The following is a 20,469-nucleotide window of genomic DNA, read 5'->3' as shown; positions in this document are numbered from 1 at the left end:
GTTAGAAGTTGGATTCCAACGCACACGTCCATTGGAGACTGCGACCTGAACGCAGCGCCTTAGACTGCTTGGCCTTCCTGACTGGAAACCTCTGTAAGTAGTGAAAATTACAAAAAGTATCTGGATTTTGTACACTGCATATGTCATTGCTTTACCCTTTGTTAGTATATTCTTACATAGAATATTGTCTAGACGCCGCATTGCAGCATCTTACCTTGAAGCAGTGCAGCTACCATTCATGCAAGTGCACGCCTCTAGCATGTTACTTTGTAACATTAATGCCATCTTTATACCAATACTCTAGCAATGGGACTATTAGGACTTTAGAAGATCACAGCAAAGTATTCTGGCCTTTACCTAATCTCAATACAGGCAACCGAGCAAGTGAACCAAATCTATCCTGTCAGAAGTGCGATTCGAACCCACGCCTCCAATGGAGACTGCGACCTGAACGCAACGCCTTAGACCGCTCGGCCATCCTGACTTGAAGATGCCGTAAGTAGTGAAAATTATAAAAGTATCTTGATTTCGTACACTGCATATGTCATTGCTTTACCCTTTGTTATTATATGCTTACATAGAATATTGTGTCTAGACGCCGCATTGCAGCATCTTACCTTGAAGCAGTGCAGCTAGCATTCATGTAAGTGAAAGCCTCTAGCATGTTACTTTGTAACTTTAATGCCATCTTTATACCAATACTCTAGCGATGGGACTATTAGGACTTTAGAAGATCACAGCAAAGTATTGTGGCCTTTACCTAATCACTTTAAAGGCTAGCGAGCAAGTGAACCACATCAATCTGTGTTAGAAGTTGGATTCCAACGCACACGTCCATTGGAGACTGCGACCTGAACGCAGCGCCTTAGACTGCTTGGCCTTCCTGACTGGAAACCTCTGTAAGTAGTGAAAATTACAAAAAGTATCTGGATTTCGTACACTGCATATGTCATTGCTTTACCCTTTGTTAGTATATTCTTACATAGAATATTGTCTAGACGCCGCATTGCAGCATCTTACCTTGAAGCAGTGCAGCTACCATTCATGCAAGTGCACGCCTCTAGCATGTTACTTTGTAACATTAATGCCATCTTTATACCAATACTCTAGCGATGGGACTATTAGGACTTTAGAAGATCACAGCAAAGTATTGTGGCCTTTACCTAATCACTTTACAGGCTAGCGAGCAAGTGAACCACATCAATCCGTGTTAGAAGTTGGATTCCAACGCACACGTCCATTGGAGACTGCGACCTGAACGCAGCGCCTTAGACTGCTTGGCCTTCCTGACTGGAAACCTCTGTAAGTAGTGAAAATTATAAAAGTATCTTGATTTCGTACACTGCATATGTCATTGCTTTACCCTTTGTTATTATATGCTTACATAGAATATTGTGTCTAGACGCCGCATTGCAGCATCTTACCTTAAAGCAGTGCAGCTACCATTCATTTAATTGGTAACATTAATGCCATCTTTATACCTATACTCTAGCGACGGGACTATTGATACTTTACAAAATCACAGCACAGCATTGTTGCCTTTACCTAATCTCAATACAGGCAGCCGAGCAAGTGAACCAAATCTATCCTGTCAGAAGTGGGATTCGAAACCACGTCTCCAATGGAGACTGCGACCTGAACGCAGCGCCTTAGACCGCTCGGCCATCCTGACTTGAAAATGCTGTAAGTAGTGAAAATTACAAAAAGTATCTGGATTTCGTACACTGCATATGTCATTGCTTTACCCTTTGTTAGTATATTCTTACATAGAATATTGTGTCTAGACGCCGCATTGCAGCATCTTACCTTGAAGCAGTGCAGCTACCATTCATGTAAGTTAAAGCCTCTAGCATGTTACTTTGTAACATTAATGCCATCTTTATACCAATACTCTAGCGATGGGACTATTAGGACTTTAGAAGATCACAGCAAAGTATTGTGGCCTTTACCTAATCACTTTACAGGCTAGCGAGCAAGTGAACCACATCAATCCGTGTTAGAAGTTGGATTCCAACGCACACGTCCATTGGAGACTGCGACCTGAACGCAGCGCCTTAGACTGCTTGGCCTTCCTGACTGGAAACCTCTGTAAGTAGTGAAAATTACAAAAAGTATCTGGATTTTGTACACTGCATATGTCATTGCTTTACCCTTTGTTAGTATATTCTTACATAGAATATTGTCTAGACGCCGCATTGCAGCATCTTACCTTGAAGCAGTGCAGCTACCATTCATGCAAGTGCACGCCTCTAGCATGTTACTTTGTAACATTAATGCCATCTTTATACCAATACTCTAGCAATGGGACTATTAGGACTTTAGAAGATCACAGCAAAGTATTCTGGCCTTTACCTAATCTCAATACAGGCAACCGAGCAAGTGAACCAAATCTATCCTGTCAGAAGTGCGATTCGAACCCACGCCTCCAATGGAGACTGCGACCTGAACGCAACGCCTTAGACCGCTCGGCCATCCTGACTTGAAGATGCCGTAAGTAGTGAAAATTATAAAAGTATCTTGATTTCGTACACTGCATATGTCATTGCTTTACCCTTTGTTATTATATGCTTACATAGAATATTGTGTCTAGACGCCGCATTGCAGCATCTTACCTTGAAGCAGTGCAGCTAGCATTCATGTAAGTGAAAGCCTCTAGCATGTTACTTTGTAACTTTAATGCCATCTTTATACCAATACTCTAGCGATGGGACTATTAGGACTTTAGAAGATCACAGCAAAGTATTGTGGCCTTTACCTAATCACTTTAAAGGCTAGCGAGCAAGTGAACCACATCAATCTGTGTTAGAAGTTGGATTCCAACGCACACGTCCATTGGAGACTGCGACCTGAACGCAGCGCCTTAGACTGCTTGGCCTTCCTGACTGGAAACCTCTGTAAGTAGTGAAAATTACAAAAAGTATCTGGATTTCGTACACTGCATATGTCATTGCTTTACCCTTTGTTAGTATATTCTTACATAGAATATTGTCTAGACGCCGCATTGCAGCATCTTACCTTGAAGCAGTGCAGCTACCATTCATGCAAGTGCACGCCTCTAGCATGTTACTTTGTAACATTAATGCCATCTTTATACCAATACTCTAGCGATGGGACTATTAGGACTTTAGAAGATCACAGCAAAGTATTGTGGCCTTTACCTAATCACTTTACAGGCTAGCGAGCAAGTGAACCACATCAATCCGTGTTAGAAGTTGGATTCCAACGCACACGTCCATTGGAGACTGCGACCTGAACGCAGCGCCTTAGACTGCTTGGCCTTCCTGACTGGAAACCTCTGTAAGTAGTGAAAATTATAAAAGTATCTTGATTTCGTACACTGCATATGTCATTGCTTTACCCTTTGTTATTATATGCTTACATAGAATATTGTGTCTAGACGCCGCATTGCAGCATCTTACCTTAAAGCAGTGCAGCTACCATTCATTTAATTGGTAACATTAATGCCATCTTTATACCTATACTCTAGCGACGGGACTATTGATACTTTACAAAATCACAGCACAGCATTGTTGCCTTTACCTAATCTCAATACAGGCAGCCGAGCAAGTGAACCAAATCTATCCTGTCAGAAGTGGGATTCGAAACCACGTCTCCAATGGAGACTGCGACCTGAACGCAGCGCCTTAGACCGCTCGGCCATCCTGACTTGAAAATGCTGTAAGTAGTGAAAAATACAAAAAGTATCTGGATTTCGTACACTGCATATGTCATTGCTTTACCCTTTGTTAGTATATTCTTACATAGAATATTGTGTCTAGACGCCGCATTGCAGCATCTTACCTTGAAGCAGTGCAGCTACCATTCATGCAAGTGAAAGCCTCTAGCATGTTACTTTGTAACTTTAATGCCATCTTTATACCAATACTCTAGCGATGGGACTATTAGGACTTTAGAAAATCACAGCAAAGTATTGTGGCCTTTACCTAATCACTTTACAGGCTAGCGAGCAAGTGAACCACATCAATCCGTGTTAGAAGTTGGATTCCAACGCACACGTCCATTGGAGACTGCGACCTGATTGCAGCGCCTTAGACTGCTTGGCCTTCCTGACTGGAAACCTCTGTAAGTAGTGAAAATTATAAAAGTATCTTGATTTCGTACACTGCATATGTCATTGCTTTACCCTTTGTTATTATATGCTTACATAGAATATTGTGTCTAGACGCCGCATTGCAGCATCTTACCTTGAAGCAGTGCAGCTAGCATTCATGTAAGTGAAAGCCTCTAGCATGTTACTTTGTAACATTAATGCCATCTTTATACCAATACTCTAGCGATGGGACTATTAGGACTTTAGAAAATCACAGCAAAGTATTGTGGCCTTTACCTAATCACTTTACAGGCTAGCGAGCAAGTGAACCACATCAATCCGTGTTAGAAGTTGGATTCCAACGCACACGTCCATTGGAGACTGCGACCTGAACGCAGCGCCTTAGACTGCTTGGCCTTCCTGACTGGAAACCTCTGTAAGTAGTGAAAATTATAAAAGTATCTTGATTTCGTACACTGCATATGTCATTGCTTTACACAGTGCTAGCTGCACTGCTTCAAGGTAAGATGCTGCAATGCGGCGTCTAGACACAATATTCTATGTAAGCATATAATAACAAAGGGTAAAGCAATGACATATGCAGTGTACGAAATCAAGATACTTTTATAATTTTCACTACTTACGGCATCTTCAAGTCAGGATGGCCGAGCGGTCTAAGGCGTTGCGTTCAGGTCGCAGTCTCCATTGGAGGCGTGGGTTCGAATCGCACTTCTGACAGGATAGATTTGGTTCACTTGCTCGGTTGCCTGTATTGAGATTAGGTAAAGGCCACAATACTTTGCTGTGATTTTCTAAAGTCCTAATAGTCCCATCGCTAGAGTATTGGTATAAAGATGGCATTAAAGTTACAAAGTAACATGCTAGAGGCTTTCACTTGCATGAATGGTAGCTGCACTGCTTCAAGGTAAGATGCTGCAATGCGGCGTCTAGACACAATATTCTATGTAAGAATATACTAACAAAGGGTAAAGCAATGACATATGCAGTGTACGAAATCCAGATACTTTTTGTATTTTTCACTACTTACGATATTTTCAAGTCAGGATGGCCGAGCGGTCTAAGGCGCTGCGTTCAGGTCGCAGTCTCCATTGGAGGCGTGGTTTCGAATCCCACTTCTGACAGGATAGATTTGGTTCACTTGCTCGGCTGCCTGTATTGAGATTGGGTAAAGGCCACAATACTTTGCTGTGATCTTCTAAAGTCCTAATAGTCCCATTGCTAGAGTATTGGTATAAAGATGGCATTAATGTTACAAAGTAACATGCTAGAGGCGTGCACTTGCATGACTGCACACGTCCATTGGAGACTGCGACCTGATTGCAGCGCCTTAGACTGCTTTGCCTTCCTGACTGGAAACCTCTGTAAGTAGTGAAAATTACAAAAAGTATCTGGATTTCGTACACTGCATATGTCATTGCTTTACCCTTTGTTAGTATATTCTTACATAGAATATTGTGTCTAGACGCCGCATTGCAGCATCTTACCTTGAAGCAGTGCAGCTACCATTCATGTAAGTTAAAGCCTCTAGCATGTTACTTTGTAACATTAATGCCATCTTTATACCAATACTCTAGCGATGGGACTATTAGGACTTTAGAAAATCACAGCAAAGTATTGTGGCCTTTACCTAATCACTTTACAGGCTAGCGAGCAAGTGAACCACATCAATCCGTGTTAGAAGTTGGATTCCAACGCACACGTCCATTGGAGACTGCGACCTGAACGCAGCGCCTTAGACTGCTTGGCCTTCCTGACTGGAAACCTCTGTAAGTAGTGAAAATTATAAAAGTATCTTGATTTCGTACACTGCATATGTCATTGCTTTACCCTTTGTTATTATATGCTTACATAGAATATTGTGTCTAGACGCCGCATTGCAGCATCTTACCTTAAAGCAGTGCAGCTACCATTCATTTAATTGGTAACGTTAATGCCATCTTTATACCAATACTCTAGCGATGGGACTATTAGGACTTTAGAAAATCACAGCAAAGTATTGTGGCCTTTACCTCATCACTTTACAGGCTAGCGAGCAAGTGAACCACATCAATCCGTGTTAGAAGTTGGATTCCAACGCACACGTCCATTGGAGACTGCGACCTGAACGCAGCGCCTTAGACTGCTTGGCCTTCCTGACTGGAAACCTCTGTAAGTAGTGAGAATTATAAAAGTATCTTGATTTCGTACACTGCATATGTCATTGCTTTACCCTTTGTTATTATATGCTTACATAGAATATTGTGTCTAGACGCCGCATTGCAGCATCTTACCTTAAAGCAGTGCAGCTACCATTCATTTAATTGGTAACATTAATGCCATCTTTATACCTATACTCTAGCGACGGGACTATTGATACTTTACAAAATCACAGCACAGTATTGTTGCCTTTACCTAATCTCAATACAGGCAGCCGAGCAAGTGAACCAAATCTATCCTGTCAGAAGTGGGATTCGAAACCACGTCTCCAATGGAGACTGCGACCTGAACGCAGCGCCTTAGACCGCTCGGCCATCCTGACTTGAAAATGCTGTAAGTAGTGAAAAATACAAAAAGTATCTGGATTTCGTACACTGCATATGTCATTGCTTTACCCTTTGTTAGTATATTCTTACATAGAATATTGTGTCTAGACGCCGCATTGCAGCATCTTACCTTGAAGCAGTGCAGCTACCATTCATGCAAGTGAAAGCCTCTAGCATGTTACTTTGTAACTTTAATGCCATCTTTATACCAATACTCTAGCGATGGGACTATTAGGACTTTAGAAAATCACAGGAAAGTATTGTGGCCTTTACCTCATCACTTTACAGGCTAGCGAGCAAGTGAACCACATCAATCCGTGTTAGAAGTTGGATTCCAACGCACACGTCCATTGGAGACTGCGACCTGAACGCAGCGCCTTAGACTGCTTGGCCTTCCTGACTGGAAACCTCTGTAAGTAGTGAAAATTATAAAAGTATCTTGATTTCGTACACTGCATATGTCATTGCTTTACCCTTTGTTATTATATGCTTACATAGAATATTGTGTCTAGACGCCGCATTGCAGCATCTTACCTTGAAGCAGTGCAGCTACCATTCATGCAAGTGCACGCCTCTAGCATGTTACTTTGTAACATTAATGCCATCTTTATACCAATACTCTAGCGATGGGACTATTAGGACTTTAGAAGATCACAGCAAAGTATTGTGGCCTTTACCTAATCACTTTACAGGCTAGCGAGCAAGTGAACCACATCAATCCGTGTTAGAAGTTGGATTCCAACGCACACGTCCATTGGAGACTGCGACCTGAACGCAGCGCCTTAGACTGCTTTGCCTTCCTGACTGGAAACCTCTGTAAGTAGTGAAAATTACAAAAAGTATCTGGATTTCGTACACTGCATATGTCATTGCTTTACCCTTTGTTAGTATATTCTTACATAGAATATTGTGTCTAGACGCCGCATTGCAGCATCTTACCTTGAAGCAGTGCAGCTACCATTCATGTAAGTTAAAGCCTCTAGCATGTTACTTTGTAACATTAATGCCATCTTTATACCAATACTCTAGCGATGGGACTATTAGGACTTTAGAAAATCACAGCAAAGTATTGTGGCCTTTACCTAATCACTTTACAGGCTAGCGAGCAAGTGAACCACATCAATCCGTGTTAGAAGTTGGATTCCAACGCACACGTCCATTGGAGACTGCGACCTGAACGCAGCGCCTTAGACTGCTTGGCCTTCCTGACTGGAAACCTCTGTAAGTAGTGAAAATTATAAAAGTATCTTGATTTCGTACACTGCATATGTCATTGCTTTACCCTTTGTTATTATATGCTTACATAGAATATTGTGTCTAGACGCCGCATTGCAGCATCTTACCTTAAAGCAGTGCAGCTACCATTCATTTAATTGGTAACGTTAATGCCATCTTTATACCAATACTCTAGCGATGGGACTATTAGGACTTTAGAAAATCACAGCAAAGTATTGTGGCCTTTACCTCATCACTTTACAGGCTAGCGAGCAAGTGAACCACATCAATCCGTGTTAGAAGTTGGATTCCAACGCACACGTCCATTGGAGACTGCGACCTAAACGCAGCGCCTTAGACTGCTTTCCCTTCCTGACTGGAAAATGCCGTAAGTAGTGAAAATTATAAAAGTATCTTGATTTCGTACACTGCATATGTCATTGCTTTACCCTTTGTTATTATATGCTTACATAGAATATTGTGTCTAGACGCCGCATTGCAGCATCTTACCTTGAAGCAGTGCAGCTAGCATTCATGTAAGTGAAAGCCTCTAGCATGTTACTTTGTAACATTAATGCCATCTTTATACCAATACTCTAGCGATGGGACTATTAGGACTTTAGAAAATCACAGCAAAGTATTGTGGCCTTTACCTAATCACTTTACAGGCTAGCGAGCAAGTGAGCCACATCAATCCGTGTTAGAAGTTGGATTCCAACGCACACGTCCATTGGAGACTGCGACCTGAACGCAGCGCCTTAGACTGCTTGGCCTTCCTGACTGGAAAATGCCGTAAGTAGTGAAAATTATAAAAGTATCTTGATTTCGTACACTGCATATGTCATTGCTTTACCCTTTGTTATTATATGCTTACATAGAATATTGTGTCTAGACCCCGCATTGCAGCATCTTACCTTAAAGCAGTGCAGCTACCATTCATTTAATTGGTAACATTAATGCCATCTTTATACCTATACTCTAGCGACGGGACTATTGATACTTTACAAAATCACAGCACAGCATTGTTGCCTTTACCTAATCTCAATACAGGCAGCCGAGCAAGTGAACCAAATCTATCCTGTCAGAAGTGGGATTCGAAACCACGCCTCCAATGGAGACTGCGACCTGAACGCAGCGCCTTAGACCGCTCGGCCATCCTGACTTGAAAATATCGTAAGTAGTGAAAAATACAAAAAGTATCTGGATTTCGTACACTGCATATGTCATTGCTTTACCCTTTGTTAGTATATTCTTACATAGAATATTGTGTCTAGACGCCGCATTGCAGCATCTTACCTTGAAGCAGTGCAGCTACCATTCATGCAAGTGAAAGCCTCTAGCATGTTACTTTGTAACTTTAATGCCATCTTTATACCAATACTCTAGCGATGGGACTATTAGGACTTTAGAAAATCACAGCAAAGTATTGTGGCCTTTACCTCATCTCAATACAGGCAACCGAGCAAGTGAACCAAATCTATCCTGTCAGAAGTGGGATTCGAACCCACGCCTCCAATGGAGACTGCGACCTGAACGCAACGCCTTAGACCGCTCGGCCATCCTGACTTGAAGATGCCGTAAGTAGTGAAAATTACAAAAAGTATCTGGATTTCGTACACTGCATATGTCATTGCTTTACCCTTTGTTAGTATATTCTTACATAGAATATTGTGTCTAGACGCCGCATTGCAGCATCTTACCTTGAAGCAGTGCAGCTACCATTCATGTAAGTTAAAGCCTCTAGCATGTTACTTTGTAACATTAATGCCATCTTTATACCAATACTCTAGCGATGGGACTATTAGGACTTTAGAAAATCACAGCAAAGTATTGTGGCCTTTACCTCATCACTTTACAGGCTAGCGAGCAAGTGAACCACATCAATCCGTGTTAGAAGTTGGATTCCAACGCACACGTCCATTGGAGACTGCGACCTGAACGCAGCGCCTTAGACTGCTTGGCCTTCCTGACTGGAAACCTCTGTAAGTAGTGAAAATTATAAAAGTATCTTGATTTCGTACACTGCATATGTCATTGCTTTACCCTTTGTTATTATATGCTTACATAGAATATTGTGTCTAGACGCCGCATTGCAGCATCTTACCTTGAAGCAGTGCAGCTAGCATTCATGTAAGTGAAAGCCTCTAGCATGTTACTTTGTAACATTAATGCCATCTTTATACCAATACTCTAGCGATGGGACTATTAGGACTTTAGAAAATCACAGCAAAGTATTGTGGCCTTTACCTAATCACTTTACAGGCTAGCGAGCAAGTGAACCACATCAATCCGTGTTAGAAGTTGGATTCCAACGCACACGTCCATTGGAGACTGCGACCTGAACGCAGCGCCTTAGACTGCTTGGCCTTCCTGACTGGAAACCTCTGTAAGTAGTGAAAATTATAAAAGTATCTTGATTTCGTACACTGCATATGTCATTGCTTTACCCTTTGTTATTATATGCTTACATAGAATATTGTGTCTAGACGCCGCATTGCAGCATCTTACCTTGAAGCAGTGCAGCTACCATTCATGCAAGTGCACGCCTCTAGCATGTTACTTCGTAACATTAATGCCATCTTTATACCAATACTCTAGCGATGGGACTATTAGGACTTTAGAAGATCACAGCAAAGTATTGTGGCCTTTACCTAATCACTTTACAGGCTAGCGAGCAAGTGAACCACATCAATCCGTGTTAGAAGTTGGATTCCAACGCACACGTCCATTGGAGACTGCGACCTGAACGCAGCGCCTTAGACTGCTTGGCCTTCCTGACTGGAAACCTCTGTAAGTAGTGAAAATTATAAAAGTATCTTGATTTCGTACACTGCATATGTCATTGCTTTACCCTTTGTTATTATATGCTTACATAGAATATTGTGTCTAGACGCCGCATTGCAGCATCTTACCTTAAAGCAGTGCAGCTACCATTCATTTAATTGGTAACGTTAATGCCATCTTTATACCAATACTCTAGCGATGGGACTATTAGGACTTTAGAAAATCACAGCAAAGTATTGTGGCCTTTACCTCATCACTTTACAGGCTAGCGAGCAAGTGAACCACATCAATCCGTGTTAGAAGTTGGATTCCAACGCACACGTCCATTGGAGACTGCGACCTAAACGCAGCGCCTTAGACTGCTTTCCCTTCCTGACTGGAAAATGCCGTAAGTAGTGAAAATTATAAAAGTATCTTGATTTCGTACACTGCATATGTCATTGCTTTACCCTTTGTTATTATATGCTTACATAGAATATTGTGTCTAGACGCCGCATTGCAGCATCTTACCTTGAAGCAGTGCAGCTAGCATTCATGTAAGTGAAAGCCTCTAGCATGTTACTTTGTAACATTAATGCCATCTTTATACCAATACTCTAGCGATGGGACTATTAGGACTTTAGAAAATCACAGCAAAGTATTGTGGCCTTTACCTAATCACTTTACAGGCTAGCGAGCAAGTGAGCCACATCAATCCGTGTTAGAAGTTGGATTCCAACGCACACGTCCATTGGAGACTGCGACCTGAACGCAGCGCCTTAGACTGCTTGGCCTTCCTGACTGGAAAATGCCGTAAGTAGTGAAAATTATAAAAGTATCTTGATTTCGTACACTGCATATGTCATTGCTTTACCCTTTGTTATTATATGCTTACATAGAATATTGTGTCTAGACCCCGCATTGCAGCATCTTACCTTAAAGCAGTGCAGCTACCATTCATTTAATTGGTAACATTAATGCCATCTTTATACCTATACTCTAGCGACGGGACTATTGATACTTTACAAAATCACAGCACAGCATTGTTGCCTTTACCTAATCTCAATACAGGCAGCCGAGCAAGTGAACCAAATCTATCCTGTCAGAAGTGGGATTCGAAACCACGCCTCCAATGGAGACTGCGACCTGAACGCAGCGCCTTAGACCGCTCGGCCATCCTGACTTGAAAATATCGTAAGTAGTGAAAAATACAAAAAGTATCTGGATTTCGTACACTGCATATGTCATTGCTTTACCCTTTGTTAGTATATTCTTACATAGAATATTGTGTCTAGACGCCGCATTGCAGCATCTTACCTTGAAGCAGTGCAGCTACCATTCATGCAAGTGAAAGCCTCTAGCATGTTACTTTGTAACTTTAATGCCATCTTTATACCAATACTCTAGCGATGGGACTATTAGGACTTTAGAAAATCACAGCAAAGTATTGTGGCCTTTACCTCATCTCAATACAGGCAACCGAGCAAGTGAACCAAATCTATCCTGTCAGAAGTGGGATTCGAACCCACGCCTCCAATGAAGACTGCGACCTGAACGCAACGCCTTAGACCGCTCGGCCATCCTGACTTGAAGATGCCGTAAGTAGTGAAAATTATAAAAGTATCTTGATTTCGTACACTGCATATGTCATTGCTTTACCCTTTGTTATTATATGCTTACATAGAATATTGTGTCTAGACGCCGCATTGCAGCATCTTACCTTGAAGCAGTGCAGCTAGCATTCATGTAAGTGAAAGCCTCTAGCATGTTACTTTGTAACATTAATGCCATCTTTATACCAATACTCTAGCGATGGGACTATTAGGACTTTAGAAAATCACAGCAAAGTATTGTGGCCTTTACCTAATCACTTTACAGGCTAGCGAGCAAGTGAACCACATCAATCCGTGTTAGAAGTTGGATTCCAACGCACACGTCCATTGGAGACTGCGACCTGAACGCAGCGCCTTAGACTGCTTGGCCTTCCTGACTGGAAACCTCTGTAAGTAGTGAAAATTATAAAAGTATCTTGATTTCGTACACTGCATATGTCATTGCTTTACCCTTTGTTATTATATGCTTACATAGAATATTGTGTCTAGACGCCGCATTGCAGCATCTTACCTTGAAGCAGTGCAGCTAGCATTCATGTAAGTGAAAGCCTCTAGCATGTTACTTTGTAACATTAATGCCATCTTTATACCAATACTCTAGCGATGGGACTATTAGGACTTTAGAAAATCACAGCAAAGTATTGTGGCCTTTACCTAATCACTTTACAGGCTAGCGAGCAAGTGAACCACATCAATCCGTGTTAGAAGTTGGATTCCAACGCACACGTCCATTGGAGACTGCGACCTGAACGCAGCGCCTTAGACTGCTTGGCCTTCCTGACTGGAAACCTCTGTAAGTAGTGAAAATTATAAAAGTATCTTGATTTCGTACACTGCATATGTCATTGCTTTACCCTTTGTTATTATATGCTTACATAGAATATTGTGTCTAGACGCCGCATTGCAGCATCTTACCTTGAAGCAGTGCAGCTAGCATTCATGTAAGTGAAAGCCTCTAGCATGTTACTTTGTAACATTAATGCCATCTTTATACCAATACTCTAGCGATGGGACTATTAGGACTTTAGAAAATCACAGCAAAGTATTGTGGCCTTTACCTAATCACTTTACAGGCTAGCGAGCAAGTGAACCACATCAATCCGTGTTAGAAGTTGGATTCCAACGCACACGTCCATTGGAGACTGCGACCTGAACGCAGCGCCTTAGACTGCTTGGCCTTCCTGACTGGAAACCTCTGTAAGTAGTGAAAATTATAAAAGTATCTTGATTTCGTACACTGCATATGTCATTGCTTTACCCTTTGTTATTATATGCTTACATAGAATATTGTGTCTAGACGCCGCATTGCAGCATCTTACCTTGAAGCAGTGCAGCTACCATTCATGCAAGTGCACGCCTCTAGCATGTTACTTCGTAACATTAATGCCATCTTTATACCAATACTCTAGCGATGGGACTATTAGGACTTTAGAAGATCACAGCAAAGTATTGTGGCCTTTACCTAATCACTTTACAGGCTAGCGAGCAAGTGAACCACATCAATCCGTGTTAGAAGTTGGATTCCAACGCACACGTCCATTGGAGACTGCGACCTGAACGCAGCGCCTTAGACTGCTTTGCCTTCCTGACTGGAAACCTCTGTAAGTAGTGAAAATTACAAAAAGTATCTGGATTTCGTACACTGCATATGTCATTGCTTTACCCTTTGTTAGTATATTCTTACATAGAATATTGTGTCTAGACGCCGCATTGCAGCATCTTACCTTGAAGCAGTGCAGCTACCATTCATGTAAGTTAAAGCCTCTAGCATGTTACTTTGTAACATTAATGCCATCTTTATACCAATACTCTAGCGATGGGACTATTAGGACTTTAGAAAATCACAGCAAAGTATTGTGGCCTTTACCTAATCACTTTACAGGCTAGCGAGCAAGTGAACCACATCAATCCGTGTTAGAAGTTGGATTCCAACGCACACGTCCATTGGAGACTGCGACCTGAACGCAGCGCCTTAGACTGCTTGGCCTTCCTGACTGGAAACCTCTGTAAGTAGTGAAAATTATAAAAGTATCTTGATTTCGTACACTGCATATGTCATTGCTTTACCCTTTGTTATTATATGCTTACATAGAATATTGTGTCTAGACGCCGCATTGCAGCATCTTACCTTAAAGCAGTGCAGCTACCATTCATTTAATTGGTAACGTTAATGCCATCTTTATACCAATACTCTAGCGATGGGACTATTAGGACTTTAGAAAATCACAGCAAAGTATTGTGGCCTTTACCTCATCACTTTACAGGCTAGCGAGCAAGTGAACCACATCAATCCGTGTTAGAAGTTGGATTCCAACGCACACGTCCATTGGAGACTGCGACCTAAACGCAGCGCCTTAGACTGCTTTCCCTTCCTGACTGGAAAATGCCGTAAGTAGTGAAAATTATAAAAGTATCTTGATTTCGTACACTGCATATGTCATTGCTTTACCCTTTGTTATTATATGCTTACATAGAATATTGTGTCTAGACGCCGCATTGCAGCATCTTACCTTGAAGCAGTGCAGCTAGCATTCATGTAAGTGAAAGCCTCTAGCATGTTACTTTGTAACATTAATGCCATCTTTATACCAATACTCTAGCGATGGGACTATTAGGACTTTAGAAAATCACAGCAAAGTATTGTGGCCTTTACCTAATCACTTTACAGGCTAGCGAGCAAGTGAGCCACATCAATCCGTGTTAGAAGTTGGATTCCAACGCACACGTCCATTGGAGACTGCGACCTGAACGCAGCGCCTTAGACTGCTTGGCCTTCCTGACTGGAAAATGCCGTAAGTAGTGAAAATTATAAAAGTATCTTGATTTCGTACACTGCATATGTCATTGCTTTACCCTTTGTTATTATATGCTTACATAGAATATTGTGTCTAGACCCCGCATTGCAGCATCTTACCTTAAAGCAGTGCAGCTACCATTCATTTAATTGGTAACATTAATGCCATCTTTATACCTATACTCTAGCGACGGGACTATTGATACTTTACAAAATCACAGCACAGCATTGTTGCCTTTACCTAATCTCAATACAGGCAGCCGAGCAAGTGAACCAAATCTATCCTGTCAGAAGTGGGATTCGAAACCACGCCTCCAATGGAGACTGCGACCTGAACGCAGCGCCTTAGACCGCTCGGCCATCCTGACTTGAAAATATCGTAAGTAGTGAAAAATACAAAAAGTATCTGGATTTCGTACACTGCATATGTCATTGCTTTACCCTTTGTTAGTATATTCTTACATAGAATATTGTGTCTAGACGCCGCATTGCAGCATCTTACCTTGAAGCAGTGCAGCTACCATTCATGCAAGTGAAAGCCTCTAGCATGTTACTTTGTAACTTTAATGCCATCTTTATACCAATACTCTAGCGATGGGACTATTAGGACTTTAGAAAATCACAGCAAAGTATTGTGGCCTTTACCTCATCTCAATACAGGCAACCGAGCAAGTGAACCAAATCTATCCTGTCAGAAGTGGGATTCGAACCCACGCCTCCAATGGAGACTGCGACCTGAACGCAACGCCTTAGACCGCTCGGCCATCCTGACTTGAAGATGCCGTAAGTAGTGAAAATTATAAAAGTATCTTGATTTCGTACACTGCATATGTCATTGCTTTACCCTTTGTTATTATATGCTTACATAGAATATTGTGTCTAGACGCCGCATTGCAGCATCTTACCTTGAAGCAGTGCAGCTAGCATTCATGTAAGTGAAAGCCTCTAGCATGTTACTTTGTAACATTAATGCCATCTTTATACCAATACTCTAGCGATGGGACTATTAGGACTTTAGAAAATCACAGCAAAGTATTGTGGCCTTTACCTAATCACTTTACAGGCTAGCGAGCAAGTGAACCACATCAATCCGTGTTAGAAGTTGGATTCCAACGCACACGTCCATTGGAGACTGCGACCTGAACGCAGCGCCTTAGACTGCTTGGCCTTCCTGACTGGAAACCTCTGTAAGTAGTGAAAATTATAAAAGTATCTTGATTTCGTACACTGCATATGTCATTGCTTTACCCTTTGTTATTATATGCTTACATAGAATATTGTGTCTAGACGCCGCATTGCAGCATCTTACCTTGAAGCAGTGCAGCTAGCATTCATGTAAGTGAAAGCCTCTAGCATGTTACTTTGTAACATTAATGCCATCTTTATACCAATACTCTAGCGATGGGACTATTAGGACTTTAGAAAATCACAGCAAAGTATTGTGGCCTTTACCTAATCACTTTACAGGCTAGCGAGCAAGTGAACCACATCAATCCGTGTTAGAAGTTGGATTCCAACGCACACGTCCATTGGAGACTGCGACCTGAACGCAGCGCCTTAGACTGCTTGGCCTTCCTGACTGGAAACCTCTGTAAGTAGTGAAAATTATAAAAGTATCTTGATTTCGTACACTGCATATGTCATTGCTTTACCCTTTGTTATTATATGCTTACATAGAATATTGTGTCTAGACGCCGCATTGCAGCATCTTACCTTGAAGCAGTGCAGCTAGCATTCATTTAATTGGTAACATTAATGCCATCTTTATACCTATACTCTAGCGACGGGACTATTGATACTTTACAAAATCACAGCACAGCATTGTTGCCTTTACCTAATCTCAATACAGGCAGCCGAGCAAGTGAACCAAATCTATCCTGTCAGAAGTGGGATTCGAAACCACGCCTCCAATGGAGACTGCGACCTGAACGCAGCGCCTTAGACCGCTCGGCCATCCTGACTTGAAAATATCGTAAGTAGTGAAAAATACAAAAAGTATCTGGATTTCGTACACTGCATATGTCATTGCTTTACCCTTTGTTAGTATATTCTTACATAGAATATTGTGTCTAGACGCCGCATTGCAGCATCTTACCTTGAAGCAGTGCAGCTACCATTCATGCAAGTGAAAGCCTCTAGCATGTTACTTTGTAACTTTAATGCCATCTTTATACCAATACTCTAGCGATGGGACTATTAGGACTTTAGAAAATCACAGCAAAGTATTGTGGCCTTTACCTCATCTCAATACAGGCAACCGAGCAAGTGAACCAAATCTATCCTGTCAGAAGTGGGATTCGAACCCACGCCTCCAATGGAGACTGCGACCTGAACGCAACGCCTTAGACCGCTCGGCCATCCTGACTTGAAGATGCCGTAAGTAGTGAAAATTACAAAAAGTATCTGGATTTCGTACACTGCATATGTCATTGCTTTACCCTTTGTTAGTATATTCTTACATAGAATATTGTGTCTAGACGCCGCATTGCAGCATCTTACCTTGAAGCAGTGCAGCTACCATTCATGTAAGTTAAAGCCTCTAGCATGTTACTTTGTAACATTAATGCCATCTTTATACCAATACTCTAGCGATGGGACTATTAGGACTTTAGAAAATCACAGCAAAGTATTGTGGCCTTTACCTAATCACTTTACAGGCTAGCGAGCAAGTGAACCACATCAATCCGTGTTAGAAGTTGGATTCCAACGCACACGTCCATTGGAGACTGCGACCTGAACGCAGCGCCTTAGACTGCTTGGCCTTCCTGACTGGAAACCTCTGTAAGTAGTGAAAATTATAAAAGTATCTTGATTTCGTACACTGCATATGTCATTGCTTTACCCTTTGTTATTATATGCTTACATAGAATATTGTGTCTAGACGCCGCATTGCAGCATCTTACCTTGAAGCAGTGCAGCTAGCATTCATGTAAGTGAAAGCCTCTAGCATGTTACTTTGTAACATTAATGCCATCTTTATACCAATACTCTAGCGATGGGACTATTAGGACTTTAGAAAATCACAGCAAAGTATTGTGGCCTTTACCTAATCACTTTACAGGCTAGCGAGCAAGTGAACCACATCAATCCGTGTTAGAAGTTGGATTCCAACGCACACGTCCATTGGAGACTGCGACCTGAACGCAGCGCCTTAGACTGCTTGGCCTTCCTGACTGGAAACCTCTGTAAGTAGTGAAAATTATAAAAGTATCTTGATTTCGTACACTGCATATGTCATTGCTTTACCCTTTGTTATTATATGCTTACATAGAATATTGTGTCTAGACGCCGCATTGCAGCATCTTACCTTGAAGCAGTGCAGCTACCATTCATTTAATTGGTAACATTAATGCCATCTTTATACCTATACTCTAGCGACGGGACTATTGATACTTTACAAAATCACAGCACAGCATTGTTGCCTTTACCTAATCTCAATACAGGCAGCCGAGCAAGTGAACCAAATCTATCCTGTCAGAAGTGGGATTCGAAACCACGCCTCCAATGGAGACTGCGACCTGAACGCAGCGCCTTAGACCGCTCGGCCATCCTGACTTGAAAATATCGTAAGTAGTGAAAAATACAAAAAGTATCTGGATTTCGTACACTGCATATGTCATTGCTTTACCCTTTGTTAGTATATTCTTACATAGAATATTGTGTCTAGACGCCGCATTGCAGCATCTTACCTTGAAGCAGTGCAGCTACCATTCATGCAAGTGAAAGCCTCTAGCATGTTACTTTGTAACTTTAATGCCATCTTTATACCAATACTCTAGCGATGGGACTATTAGGACTTTAGAAAATCACAGCAAAGTATTGTGGCCTTTACCTAATCACTTTACAGGCTAGCGAGCAAGTGAACCACATCAATCCGTGTTAGAAGTTGGATTCCAACGCACACGTCCATTGGAGACTGCGACCTGAACGCAGCGCCTTAGACTGCTTGGCCTTCCTGACTGGAAACCTCTGTAAGTAGTGAAAATTATAAAAGTATCTTGATTTCGTACACTGCATATGTCATTGCTTTACCCTTCGTTATTATATGCTTACATAGAATATTGTGTCTAGACGCCGCATTGCAGCATCTTACCTTGAAGCAGTGCAGCTAGCATTCATGTAAGTGAAAGCCTCTAGCATGTTACTTTGTAACTTTAATGCCATCTTTATACCAATACTCTAGCGATGGGACTATTAGGACTTTAGAAGATCACAGCAAAGTATTGTGGCCTTTACCTAATCACTTTAAAGGCTAGCGAGCAAGTGAACCACATCAATCTGTGTTAGAAGTTGGATTCCAACGCACACGTCCATTGGAGACTGCGACCTGAACGCAGCGCCTTAGACTGCTTGGCCTTCCTGACTGGAAACCTCTGTAAGTAGTGAAAATTATAAAAGTATCTTGATTTCGTACACTGCATATGTCATTGCTTTACCCTTTGTTATTATATGCTTACATAGAATATTGTGTCTAGACGCCGCATTGCAGCATCTTACCTTGAAGCAGTGCAGCTAGCATTCATGTAAGTGAAAGCCTCTAGCATGTTACTTTGTAACATTAATGCCATCTTTATACCAATACTCTAGCGATGGGACTATTAGGACTTTAGAAAATCACAGCAAAGTATTGTGGCCTTTACCTAATCACTTTACAGGCTAGCGAGCAAGTGAACCACATCAATCCGTGTTAGAAGTTGGATTCCAACGCACACGTCCATTGGAGACTGCGACCTGAACGCAGCGCCTTAGACTGCTTGGCCTTCCTGACTGGAAACCTCTGTAAGTAGTGAAAATTATAAAAGTATCTTGATTTCGTACACTGCATATGTCATTGCTTTACCCTTTGTTATTATATGCTTACATAGAATATTGTGTCTAGACGCCGCATTGCAGCATCTTACCTTGAAGCAGTGCAGCTAGCATTCATGTAAGTGAAAGCCTCTAGCATGTTACTTTGTAACTTTAATGCCATCTTTATACCAATACTCTAGCGATGGGACTATTAGGACTTTAGAAGATCACAGCAAAGTATTGTGGCCTTTACCTAATCACTTTAAAGGCTAGCGAGCAAGTGAACCACATCAATCTGTGTTAGAAGTTGGATTCCAACGCACACGTCCATTGGAGACTGCGACCTGAACGCAGCGCCTTAGACTGCTTGGCCTTCCTGACTGGAAACCTCTGTAAGTAGTGAAAATTACAAAAAGTATCTGGATTTCGTACACTGCATATGTCATTGCTTTACCCTTTGTTAGTATATTCTTACATAGAATATTGTCTAGACGCCGCATTGCAGCATCTTACCTTGAAGCAGTGCAGCTACCATTCATGCAAGTGCACGCCTCTAGCATGTTACTTTGTAACATTAATGCCATCTTTATACCAATACTCTAGCGATGGGACTATTAGGACTTTAGAAGATCACAGCAAAGTATTGTGGCCTTTACCTAATCACTTTACAGGCTAGCGAGCAAGTGAACCACATCAATC

The 20,469-nt window shown here is 41.7% G+C and overlaps 16 non-coding genes across 16 annotated transcripts; 2 read left to right on the top strand and 14 right to left on the bottom strand.

Moving 5' to 3' along the window:
• Positions 1 to 401: 401 nt before the first annotated feature.
• On the bottom strand, positions 402 to 484 carry trnal-cag (transfer RNA leucine (anticodon CAG)). The gene has a single exon. It is a non-coding gene; the product is annotated as a tRNA-Leu (tRNA).
• A 1,105-nt stretch (positions 485 to 1,589) lies between these two features.
• Positions 1,590 to 1,672, bottom strand: trnal-cag (transfer RNA leucine (anticodon CAG)). The gene has a single exon. It is a non-coding gene; the product is annotated as a tRNA-Leu (tRNA).
• A 724-nt stretch (positions 1,673 to 2,396) lies between these two features.
• trnal-cag (transfer RNA leucine (anticodon CAG)) lies at positions 2,397 to 2,479 on the bottom strand. The gene has a single exon. It is a non-coding gene; the product is annotated as a tRNA-Leu (tRNA).
• Positions 2,480 to 3,584: 1,105 nt separating this feature from the next.
• trnal-cag (transfer RNA leucine (anticodon CAG)) lies at positions 3,585 to 3,667 on the bottom strand. The gene has a single exon. It is a non-coding gene; the product is annotated as a tRNA-Leu (tRNA).
• A 1,039-nt stretch (positions 3,668 to 4,706) lies between these two features.
• On the top strand, positions 4,707 to 4,789 carry trnal-cag (transfer RNA leucine (anticodon CAG)). Its single transcript has one exon. It is a non-coding gene; the product is annotated as a tRNA-Leu (tRNA).
• A 321-nt stretch (positions 4,790 to 5,110) lies between these two features.
• Positions 5,111 to 5,193, top strand: trnal-cag (transfer RNA leucine (anticodon CAG)). The gene has a single exon. It is a non-coding gene; the product is annotated as a tRNA-Leu (tRNA).
• A 1,314-nt stretch (positions 5,194 to 6,507) lies between these two features.
• Positions 6,508 to 6,590, bottom strand: trnal-cag (transfer RNA leucine (anticodon CAG)). Its single transcript has one exon. It is a non-coding gene; the product is annotated as a tRNA-Leu (tRNA).
• Positions 6,591 to 8,888: 2,298 nt separating this feature from the next.
• On the bottom strand, positions 8,889 to 8,971 carry trnal-cag (transfer RNA leucine (anticodon CAG)). The gene has a single exon. It is a non-coding gene; the product is annotated as a tRNA-Leu (tRNA).
• Positions 8,972 to 9,292: 321 nt separating this feature from the next.
• Positions 9,293 to 9,375, bottom strand: trnal-cag (transfer RNA leucine (anticodon CAG)). The gene has a single exon. It is a non-coding gene; the product is annotated as a tRNA-Leu (tRNA).
• Positions 9,376 to 11,672: 2,297 nt separating this feature from the next.
• Positions 11,673 to 11,755, bottom strand: trnal-cag (transfer RNA leucine (anticodon CAG)). Its single transcript has one exon. It is a non-coding gene; the product is annotated as a tRNA-Leu (tRNA).
• A 321-nt stretch (positions 11,756 to 12,076) lies between these two features.
• On the bottom strand, positions 12,077 to 12,159 carry trnal-cag (transfer RNA leucine (anticodon CAG)). The gene has a single exon. It is a non-coding gene; the product is annotated as a tRNA-Leu (tRNA).
• Positions 12,160 to 15,264: 3,105 nt separating this feature from the next.
• Positions 15,265 to 15,347, bottom strand: trnal-cag (transfer RNA leucine (anticodon CAG)). Its single transcript has one exon. It is a non-coding gene; the product is annotated as a tRNA-Leu (tRNA).
• Positions 15,348 to 15,668: 321 nt separating this feature from the next.
• Positions 15,669 to 15,751, bottom strand: trnal-cag (transfer RNA leucine (anticodon CAG)). The gene has a single exon. It is a non-coding gene; the product is annotated as a tRNA-Leu (tRNA).
• A 1,106-nt stretch (positions 15,752 to 16,857) lies between these two features.
• Positions 16,858 to 16,940, bottom strand: trnal-cag (transfer RNA leucine (anticodon CAG)). Its single transcript has one exon. It is a non-coding gene; the product is annotated as a tRNA-Leu (tRNA).
• Positions 16,941 to 17,261: 321 nt separating this feature from the next.
• On the bottom strand, positions 17,262 to 17,344 carry trnal-cag (transfer RNA leucine (anticodon CAG)). Its single transcript has one exon. It is a non-coding gene; the product is annotated as a tRNA-Leu (tRNA).
• Positions 17,345 to 18,451: 1,107 nt separating this feature from the next.
• Positions 18,452 to 18,534, bottom strand: trnal-cag (transfer RNA leucine (anticodon CAG)). Its single transcript has one exon. It is a non-coding gene; the product is annotated as a tRNA-Leu (tRNA).
• Between the last annotated feature and the right edge of the window lie 1,935 nt (positions 18,535 to 20,469).

The sequence above is a fragment of the Gasterosteus aculeatus genome, chromosome 13 (genome assembly GCF_964276395.1).
Source record: "Gasterosteus aculeatus chromosome 13, fGasAcu3.hap1.1, whole genome shotgun sequence".
Classification (NCBI taxonomy): domain Eukaryota; kingdom Metazoa; phylum Chordata; class Actinopteri; order Perciformes; family Gasterosteidae; genus Gasterosteus; species Gasterosteus aculeatus.
This window is presented reverse-complemented; position numbering and strand designations above follow the sequence as displayed.